This window comes from Saccopteryx bilineata, chromosome 5 (genome assembly GCF_036850765.1).
Source record: "Saccopteryx bilineata isolate mSacBil1 chromosome 5, mSacBil1_pri_phased_curated, whole genome shotgun sequence".
Taxonomy (NCBI): domain Eukaryota; kingdom Metazoa; phylum Chordata; class Mammalia; order Chiroptera; family Emballonuridae; genus Saccopteryx; species Saccopteryx bilineata.
This window is the reverse complement of record NC_089494.1, coordinates 207,607,366-207,618,351: the sequence shown is the minus strand read 5'-3', so window position 1 is coordinate 207,618,351 and position 10,986 is coordinate 207,607,366. Positions and strand designations below refer to the sequence as shown.

The 10,986-nt window shown below is 42.6% G+C and overlaps 1 protein-coding gene across 1 annotated transcript in view; it reads left to right on the top strand.

Annotated features, from left to right (window-relative positions):
- ART3 (ADP-ribosyltransferase 3 (inactive)) overlaps positions 1-10,986 on the top strand; it is a 159,585-nt gene that overhangs the window by 44,754 nt on the left and 103,845 nt on the right. The window lies entirely within an intron of this gene.

The following is a 10,986-nucleotide window of genomic DNA, read 5'->3' as shown; positions in this document are numbered from 1 at the left end:
ACTTAATGGGTTTCAGAGATGTCTTTTACTTTCTTGTTGTATCCCTATAATAACCCTGTAAGAATTTTCTTCATTTTAGATATGGAAGAATAATCTTAGAGGTTAGATAATTGTGTTGCCACTTGTTTATTCTAACTATGTCTTTTTCTCAACATTTATTTTAAACTTCTGTAATTACTTTCAGAGGCTAAGTAATTTTTTATAATTTCTCTAAGCAATTTAAAAAAATTCATCAGTAATGGATTTTTTTTTCATCTTTTGTAGTAAATCTAATTTCTGGAAACAATAATTTAGCCAGGCATTGCCCTCTAATCAGATACTATAAAGTAATAGGTTTGATCTTCTTGGAGAAGGTTATAAATATGGAACTGGCACGTTTCAAAGAATTTCAGAAATGTTTTGCCATTTACAACATCATTAGAATAAGTGAATAGCCTTCAATGTAACTATTTTGAGGGAAAATTTGGATATTTGAAATCTAGTGTGTTAGTAAAAACCTTTCATGTATTACAGTCAGCCCTTGAATAAAAACATCATAATATCAAGAATGGAGTAAGAAAAGGATTCATAGTTATAATAGGATTATTGAAAAACAAAGGATGCTCTTTGAAGAAATAAATTTAAAAGAGTAGAGGGCCCTGCCTGGTTGACTTAGTGATGGAGCGTCCACCTGGAGTGTGGATGTCCCAGGTTCGATTCCCAGTCAGGGCACATAGGAGAAGTGACTGTCTGCTTCTCCATCCCTCCTCCTTCTTTCTCCACCCCCCCCCCAAGCCATGGCTTGATTGGTTCAAGTGAGTTGTCCTTGGGTGCTGAGGATGGCTCCCTGGCCTCTGCCACGGGCGCTACAAAAATGACTTTCAGTTGCAACATAGCAACATCCCCAGATGGCCAGAGCACCCAGTTGGGGTGCATGCGAGAGTCTGTCTTTCTGCCTCCCTCATCTCACATAAAATAAATAAATAAATAAAATATAAAATAAAATAAAATATAAATAAAATAAAAAGAGTAGAGCAGACCTTGAGAGAACAGGGAAACAGAGAGGTTGATTTAAGGTGAGTACATCTCTAAGAAGAGTAAACTGCAAAGCAAAGGGAAAAAGTATTAGCCATTGAACTGATAACAGATAACTGAAATCAGTACAATTTCAACTGGATGACAAGGGCAAACTTTGTGTCTTAGCATTTAGTACTTGGCTGATTATTCACAGCAGATAATATCGGTAGGAAGCAGGTGATATCCATATAACATGCAATAGGATCCAAGTCTGGTTGTATTTTTTGTAAGGGGTTGGTAACGGTATCCAACCTGAAATACTGTTTCAAATGCAAGCATCATCCTGCAGTGAGAAATCTGCAGGTGATACTTAGAACCTAGGGAAAAATATCTGGGAAGTCTCTTCATAGTCAGGGAAACCACAACAATGATAGGCCAGGGAAAGGCAAGGCTGGTAGCATAGGATTAGGCTAGTGCATCTGGCAACTTCTGGCCCAAAACTTAGCAAAGAAGCCAAGATAAAAGCCCATATCTGCAGACTGGACACACATAAGACTTGGAACCTCAAATGTAGTAGCCCTATCATAAGAACAGTGAATGAATTATTGCGTGGGCCAGGCAGAAATTGCTGGATACCTCATTATAAAATGTCCATTGTCTCTACTAGCAACTTTTGTCTATTAGTGTAGCTACGCCAGCTCTTTTTTGGTTACTGTTAATATATCTTTTTCTATTCTTTAACATAATCTGTTTGTGTCTTTATTTATTTATTTATTTATTTATTTATTTATTTATTTTTAGTGAGTGAGCAAGAGAGAGGGACATGAAGGGACAGACAGGAGGGCAGAGAGAGATGAGAAGCATCAACTTGTGGCACCTTAGTTCATGTTCATTGATTGCTTTCTCTTTTTTTTTTTTGTTTTTTTTTTTCATTTTTCTGAAGCTGGAAACAGGGAGAGACAGTCAGACAGACTCCCGCATGCACCCGACCGGGATCCACCCGGCACGCCCACCAGGGGCGGTGCTCTGCCCCCCAGGGGGCGATGCTCTGCCCATCCTGGGCGTCGCCATATTGCGACCAGAGCCACTCTAGCGCCTGAGGCAGAGGCCACAGAGCCATGCCCAGCGCCCGGGCCATCTCTGCTCCAATGGAGCCTTGGCTGCGGGAGGGGAAGAGAGAGACAGAGAGGAAAGCGCGGCGGAGGGGTGGAGAAGCAAACGGGCGCTTCTCCTGTGTGCCCTGGCCGGGAATTTTTTTTTTTTTTTACAGAGACAGAGAGAGAGGGATAGACAGGGACAGACAGACAGGAATGGAGAGATGAGAAGCATCAATCATTAGTTTTTCATTGTGCAATGCGACACCTTAGTTGTTCATTGATTGCTTTCTCATATGTGCCTTGACCCCAGGCCTTCAGCAGACTGAGTAACCCCTTGCTCAAGCCAGTGACCTTGGGTCCAAGCTGGTGAGCTTTGCTCAAACCAGATGAGCCCGTGCTCCAGCTGGCGACCTCGGGGTCTTGAACCTGGGTCCTCTGCATCCCAGTCCAACGCTCTATCCACTGCGCCACTGCTTGGTCAGGCTTGATTGCTTTCTTATATGTGCCTTGATGTGGGGGCTTCAGCTAAGCCAGTGACCCTTTGCTCAAGCCAGCGACCTTGGGTTTAATCCAGCAACCTTAGGCTTCAAGCCAGCAACCTTTGAGCTTAAGCCAGTAAATATGGGGTCATGTCTATAGCTACCCTGTGCTCAAGCTGATGAGCCCACACTCAAATGGTGACCTTGGGGTTTCAAACCTGGGTCCTTAGTGTCCCAGGCCGACACTCCATCCATTCAACACCACGTGGTCAGGCTGTTTGTGTCTTTTAATCTAAATTATGTCTTTTGTGAAAAGTGTACAGTGGGATCATACTACATTTCAAAATCCATTCTGCCAATATCTGGCTTTTGATTGGAATGTTTATTCTATGTACATTTAATGTACGTAATAATAAGGAAAGACTTGCATCTACCATTTTGCTATTTGTTTTCTTAATGTCTTGTCTTTTTTGCTTCTCTAGACCTCCCGTCTTTTATATTAAATAAATATTTTCTAGTACTGTATATCATATTAATTTCATTTTTTAAATGGGTTTATTGAGATATAATTTACACATATACAGTGAACCCCATTTAAGGAATAAATTTCAATGACTTTTAGTATATTCAAAGAGTTTTACAACCATCACCATAATCAATTTTAAAATATTTTTATTATTCCATTAAGAGGCCCTGGCCGGTTGGCTCAGCAGTAGAGCGTCGGCCTGGCGTGCGGGGGACCCGGGTTCGATTCCCGGCCAGGGCACATAGGAGAGGCGCCCATTTGCTTCTCCACCCCCGCTCCCTCCTTCCTCTCTGTCTCTCTTCCCCTCCCGCAGCTGAGGCTCCATTGGAGCAAAGATGGCCCGGGCGCTGGGGATGGCTCCTTGGCCTCTGCCCCAGGCGCTAGAGTGGCTCTGGTCGGGGCAGAGCATCGCCCCCTGGTGGGCAGAGCGTCGCCCCTGGTGGGCGTGCCGGGTGGATCCTGGTCGGGCGCATGCGGGAGTCTGTCTGACTGTCTCTCCCAGTTTCCAGCTTCGGAAAAATACAAAAAAAAAAAAGAAAAAAAACAAACTATATATTCCTAGCTATTGTCCACCAACATCCCACCCTTCCCAGCCCTAGATAATCACTAATATACTTTCTCTTTTTATAGATTTGACTATTCTATTCATGTCGTATGACTGGCATCTTTGTCATTTCTTTTACTATATATTTTTTGGGTAATTTTCTTAGTGATTACCTGGGGATTATAATTAACACCTTAATTTCAAACAATATAGTATAATACAAATTTAATTTCAGTGGTATACAAAAACTTTGCTCCAGCATCTCCATTATAGCTCTATTCCTTCCCTCATTTGTGCTGTTATCATACAAGTTAAATCTTTATGCTTTATTAGCCCATCAGTACAGTTTTATAATTACTGTTTTATACAGTTGTCTTTAAATCAGAAAAGGAAGATACAATTATACCATCTTTTATATTTACCCAAGTAGTTATTTTTATTTTTTATTTTTTATTTTTTTGCATTTTTCTGAAGCTGGAAACGGGGAGAGACAGTCAGACAGACTCCTGCAAGCGCCCGACCGGGATCCACCCGGCATGCCCACCAGGGGCGACGCTCTGCCCACCAGGGGGTGATGCTCTGCCCCTCCGGGGCGTCGCTCTGCCGCGACCAGAGCCACTCTAGCGCCTGGGGCAGAGGCCAAGGAGCCAGCCCCAGCGCCCGGGCCATCTTTGCTCCAATGGAGCCTCGAGCTGTGGGAGGGGAAGAGAGAGACAGAGAGGAAGGAGGTGGGGGTGGAGAAGCAGATGGTGGCTTCTCCTATGTTCCCTGGCCGGAAATCGAACCCGAGTCCCCCGCACGCCAGGCCGACGCTCTACCGCTGAGCCAACCGGCCAGGGCCCCTTTTGTATTTCTTGTAGTGCAGGCCTTCTAGTGATATTCTCTCTGTGAGATTTTGTTTATCAGGAATGTTTTGATTTCTCCATTTTTAAAATGCAACAGTTTTATTGTGACATAACTCACATACAATATAATTTATTCATATAAAATATATTCAGTAGTTCACAGAGTTGTACAACAGTTATCTTCTTTTGAAGAATCATTTTAAAATTCTTGGCAACAGGATTTTTCTTTTTAGTACTTTGAATATGTCATTCTTCTTCCTTCTGGTCTCCATGGTTTCTGCTGAAAACTTAGGTGTTAATTTTATTGAGGCTCCTTTGTACTTGACGAGACACTTTTCTCTTGTTGCTTCCAGGATTCTCTCTTTGTCTTTGGCTTTTGACTATGATGTGTCTCAGTGTGAATATCCAGAATTTGTTGAGCTTCTAGGATGTATATATTAATGTTTCTAATAAAATGTGGGGAAATTTTGGCTATTAATTTTATAACTATTCTTTCTGCCCCATTCTCTATCCTCTTATATGCATGTTAGTGTACTTGATGGTGTTCCATACATCTCTGAAGCTCGGTTCATTTTTCTTTCTTTTTTTCCTATTCCTCAGAATGAATAATTTCAATGAAATTGTTTTTAGGTTTTCTGATTTATTCTTTCACCAATTCAAGTCAGTTGTTGAATCAGTCTAATGAATTTTTCATTTTGGTTATTGTTTATTGGTCAAATAAGCTTGTAAATATGATATATGATATATGTTTGCTCGCCTTATAGTTTGCATTGCGTGTGGGGGACAGGCTGTAAGCAGGCAGAGTAATTATAGCCTAAGGCTTAGTTTTAAGACTAAGCTTTTCCCACCCTTGACTGTTGCATGATGTGGGGTGGTGCACTCTCATGAGGAATCCCATTATGCCTCAGATAAGCGACTTTGTATCAGAGACTTTCTTATTTGTAGATTAGCTTAAAGGTTTCAATTTCTACACTATAAAATGGGGCAGACCGGGTCTTGCTCTCTCTTTCACGGTTCCTGAGATTAGCATTAGAGAGGAGAGAGCAGAGAAAGGCCACGTGGAGGAGAGGAGAAGCAGCCAAGATGGCAGAGTGCTGAAGGAGAGGCCAGTTTGTGCAGAGAGAAGGAGATGAGGAACAGAGGTGAATAAGGCTGGTGAGCTAGAAACCTTTGATTCTAGGAAAACCCGGGTAAGTCAGTGGCTTTGGGAGCCCTGAATGGAAAGGGAAGTGTTTTCCCACTGTGTGTATTTCTTGCCTGCTGGTTGCAAGCTAAATTAAAGATGATGGCCCACCAGTTCTTGGCTCCGTTGTTTCATTACCATCTGTCCGAATCAAATGCAAATCTGCATGGGCCAGGTGGCTGTGATGGTGGCCGTGGCTACTGGCTTTATATTGTTCTTTTCAAAGTCAGAGGTTCTATTTTAGCTTGGAAGTGTTTTTTTTTTTTAATCTATTCATTTTAGAGAGGAGAGAGAGAGAGAGAGAGAGAGAGAAAGAGAGAGAGAGAGAGAGAGATGGGGGAGGAGCTGGAAGCATCAACTCCCATATGTGCCTTGACCAGGCAAGCCCAGGGTTTTGAACCAGCAACCTCAGCATTTCCAGGTCAATGCTTTATCCACTGCGCCACCACAGGTCAGGCAGAGGTTCTATTTTATAATTTTTTATTGATACCCTCTATGTGATGAGATGTTTTCTTATACTTTCTTTTAATTCTTTAGATATGATATTTTTAGTTCTTTAAATATGTTCATAATAGCTAATTTAAAGTCCTTTTCTAGGAAATCTAATGAAGAAATCCCTAGGATTCCTCAGGGACAGTTTTTTTTTTTTAATTTTTTTTTTGTATTTTTCTGAAGCTGGAAATGGGGAGAGACAGTCAGACAGACTCCCGCATGCGCCCGACCAAGATCCACCCGGCACGCCCACCAGGGGCAACGCTCTGCCCACCAGGGGGTGATGCTCTGCCCCTCCAGGGCGTCGCTCTGCCGCGACCAGAGCCACTCTAGCGCCTGGGGCAGAGGCCAAGGAGCCATCCCCAGCGCCCGGGCCATTTTTGCTCCAATGGAGTCTTGGCTGCAGGAGGGGAAGAGAGAGACAGAGAGGAAGGAGGGGGGGGGTGGAGAAGCAAATGGGCGCTTCTCCTATGTGCCCTGGCCAGGAATCGAACCCCGGTCCCCCGCACGCCAGGCCGATGCTCTACCGCTGAGCCAACCGGCCAGGGCCTCCTCAGGGACAGTTTTTATTGACTGATTCTTAAGTATGTGTGAGCCATACTTTGCTGTTTTTTTGCATGTATTGTAATTTTTTTGTTGTTGAAATTGGGTATTTTAAATTATGTGGCAACTTTGGAAATCAGAATTTGCTATTGTTGCTGTTTGTTTAATGACTTTCCTGAACTAATTTTGTAATATCTTTATTATTTATTGTGTGTAGCCACTGAAGTCTTTGTTCAGTTAGCTAATTGTCAGCTAGTGATTAGACTAAGATTTCCTTAAATGCCCTGACCCAATAAGCCTTCCAGCCTTTACTGAGTGACTCTGTATGTGTTCGGGTATGCCTTCAATCCTCTGGCAAGTTTACATTTCTGCCTTAGCCTTCCCTCCCTGTTTGTGCAGAGCCTCAAGGCCAGCCTAAGGTGAGAGATAGGGCCTTCCCAGGTCTTTTCTGAGTATGTGTACAGGCCTGCACATACACATGGCCTTCTAGATACCTAGAAATATGTTGGAAGTTTTAAAAGCATTGTATAGACATCTCATTCTTCTATTTTTCCTTTAAAAATTTTAGCCTCTTATTAGACCCAACTGGTGTAGTCACCTCAGCTAATTGTGAAACAATTGCTTTTGATTGTTTTCAGCATAAGTCTTAGGGGTAGGATTGTTTGCACCAAGTGAGCTCAGAATCAGATCAAATAAAGAAAATTCCTGTAAGCTTTTAAGGAAGTTTTCAGATAGGTCAGTAGAGATAATTATCAGAGAACTGGGCATTTGGGAAGCTGGTTTCTAAGCAGCTTTTCAGAGCTATGTAATTATGGGGCTGTTTTTCACGGTTACTGTTAGAGTCAGGAGAGAAAGGAATGAGAATATAACAATGAAAAATGCCACAGCGCCTGACCTGTGGGGGCGCAGTGGATAAAGCGTTGACCTGGAAATGCTGAGGTCGCCGGTTCGAAACCCTGGGCTTGCCTGGTCAAGGCACATATGGGAGTTGATGCTTCCAGCTCCTCCCCCCCCCTTCTGTCTCTCCTCTGTCTCTCCCTTTCCTCTCTAAAATAAATTTAAAAAAAAGAAAAGAAAAATGCCAGTTTTCTGTCTTACTGAGATTTGGTTTAGATAGTCTCTGGATTGCTGCAAACCTGTGGCTAATTTCCAAAGTTCTGAAAAAGTGGGTTTTGTTGGTCAAATAAGTTTGTAAATATGATATATATGTTTGCTCGCTTATAGTTTGCATTGGGTGTGAGGTAAGCAGGCAGGATCCTTATAGCCTAAGGCTTAGTTTTAAAACTAAGCTTTTCCCCACACCCTTGACTGTTGCATGATGTGGGGTGGTGCACTCTCATGAGGAATCCCATTATGCCTCAGATAAGTGACTTTGTATTAGAGACTTCCTTGTTTGTATATTGGATTAAAGGTTTTGACTTCTATACTATAAAATGGAGCAGAGAAGCCTATACTGGAAGAGCAGAGAAAGGCCATGTAGAGGAGAGGAGAAGCAACCAAGATGGTGGAGTGCTAAAGGAGAAGCCAATTTGTGCAGACAGAAGGAGATGGGAAACAGAAGTGAATAAGGCTGGTGAGGTACAAACCTTTGATCCTAGGAAAACCCGGATAAGTCAGTGGCTTTGGGAGCCCTGAATGCAAAGGGAAGTGTTTTCACCCGTGTGTATTTCTTGTCCACCAGGTGCAAGCTAGGATTAAAGCTAATGGCCCACCAGTTCTTGGCTCCACTGTTTCATTACCGTCTGTCCAAATCAAATGTGAACCTGCATGGGCCAGGTAGCTGTGATGGTGGCTGTGGCTACTGGCTTTACAGGTTATGACAGTTTTTCTCCAGTGTTCTTTTTGCTTTTTTGCATTTACACAGGAGCATATTTTCAGAGTTCCTTACTCTACCATACCAGAAGTGTTTTCTATATTTATTTTTGTTTGTTTTGGTAAAATTTACATACATTGAAATGTTCAGCTCGTAATTGTACCATTAGATGAATTAAAAAAAATACATATACTTAAGTAGTCCACACCCCTGTCAAGTTATAAAACATTTACAACCACTCCAGAGAGTTTTTTCATGCCACCGACCAGGCTTCACCCCACCTCCTCTACTCTTGACACAACTGCTTTCCTGATTTTTCACTGTAGATTGCTTTTGCTTATTCTAGAACTTTATGTAAATGGAACCATTTTAATGCATACTTTTTTATACAAGGCTTCTTTTGGTATAATTTTTTTTTTAGCTTTGTTTCTGTAGTTGCATAAATCAGTAGTTTGTTCCTTTTTATCGCTGCACAGTATTACATTACACAAATATACCAGTTGGTTTATCCATTCTCTTGTAACAATCCAGAGGTTGTTTCTAGACTTTAGTTATTGTAAGGTATTTTCCCCGCTGAGAAGGAAGGAAGGAAGGGGCCCGGAGCCTCAAAGTGTGGAATGACAAAAGGCTTTATTTAGTACAGAGCGCATCCTACCCGGCCAGGTTCCCTGGCCCCGAGGAAAGATGGAGGCCAGGGAAGTCGCCAGGATTAAACCGCGTGGGAGATATTTAAAGGGGTCCTTTAGGGGAGTTGGGCTAATATGATGTGGTGAAATCTCACTGGCTGGCAGACGGTCGCTTTTTTCTTTTTTTTTTTTTGTATTTTTCTGAAGCTGGAAACGGGGAGAGACAGTCAGACAGACTCCTGCATGCGCCCGACCGGGATCCACCCGGCACGCCCACCAGGGGCAACGCTCTGCCCACCAGGGGGTGGTGCTTTGCCCCTCTGGGGGATCGCTCTGCCGCGACCAGAGCCACTCTAGCGCCTGGGGCAGAGGCCAAGGAGCCATCCCCAGCGCCCGGGCCATCTTTGCTCCAATGGAGCCTTGGCTGCGGGAGGGGAAGAGAGAGACAGAGAGGAAGGTGGGGGGTGGGGGTGGAGAAGCAAATGGGCGCTTCTCCTTATGTGCCCTGGCCGGGAATCGAACCCGGGTCCCCCGCACGCCAGGCCGACGCTCTACCGCTGAGCCAGCCGGCCAGGGCCCGCTTTTTTCCATAGGGTTCCTCCGAAGCCTCTTTTGGCGCGCTTGGTTGTGGGCGGTCCTAGCCAAAGTTCGCTGGTCTGGGTTCCCCACGTGACCATCCCCCATTATCCACTGACCTTACAGTTATTATGTATAAAACTGTTATGAAGATTTTTGTACAAATTTTCTTCTGGTCATTTTTGGTAGAACAGAGGGATGTTTTTAAAACATAAGTTATCATGTCAAAACTCTAGTTAAGACCCTCCAACAATTTCCAGTTATACTTAGAATTAGTCCACTTTTACTGAGTCTTCTGTGATCTGCCTGCTATCTATCTTTCCAAGCCCATTTCACATTATTTCCTCTCAACTACACACTCCATCACAGAAGCCATTACACTGCCTGTTTTCTTTATCTAGAATGCTTTCCCCCTGTTCTTTGCATATTTGGATTTTAGCTAAATAGTACCTTTTCTTAGCATACAGTCTAAAGCAGCCACGACCTTATTCTAATTCTCTGCATGGGGTTTCTCACTGATATTTGGTTTATTTTTTATTCCCTTACTTTCTATTTACTCACACTAGACTGTAAGCCCCAGAAGAGCAGGGACCTATCAGTGTTATTTATAGCTACATTTCCAGCAGCTAGAACATCATTACCTGGCATATGGAAGATATTCAGTAAATATTGGGTGGATGAATGAATAGATCAATTTTTCCAGACTTTAAGAAATAGCATAAATAAGAATTGTATGTCTTCAAAGAAAATTTTCATTGACTCATCAGATTTCTATATTAGGACATGGATATTATTTTTTCTAACTTTAGGAACCAAGTTTCACTTAAAGAGACTATAATTTCCTCAGAAGTTAGCACAGATTGAGGTAGGTAGAATCAATACAGATATTCTCAGCTATCTATGGGCCACAGTCTTCATTCGAGGATTACTGGGGTAAATATACAAAGATGCTTAATTACTCATAGGAGATTCTCTGTAATTATGCATTGAATGAATGAAGGAATGCAAATCTCTTCAGTGCATGTTACATATGTGGCCGTGGATGGTGTTAGAAGAGGAATGAGGAGAATTGTACATATTCTCATTATTGTCTTTGTACTTTGTGTAGGGAATCAAGCTAATCTCAGAAGATACTAGTATGGATAAGATCCCATGTCTGTCTTTGATGGACTTGTATTCTAATTGGAAAGACCAACAAATATGAAATAATAAATATCAATAAAACAAACTGTATGATCAGTGTTATATGAGTGGTACATATAGACA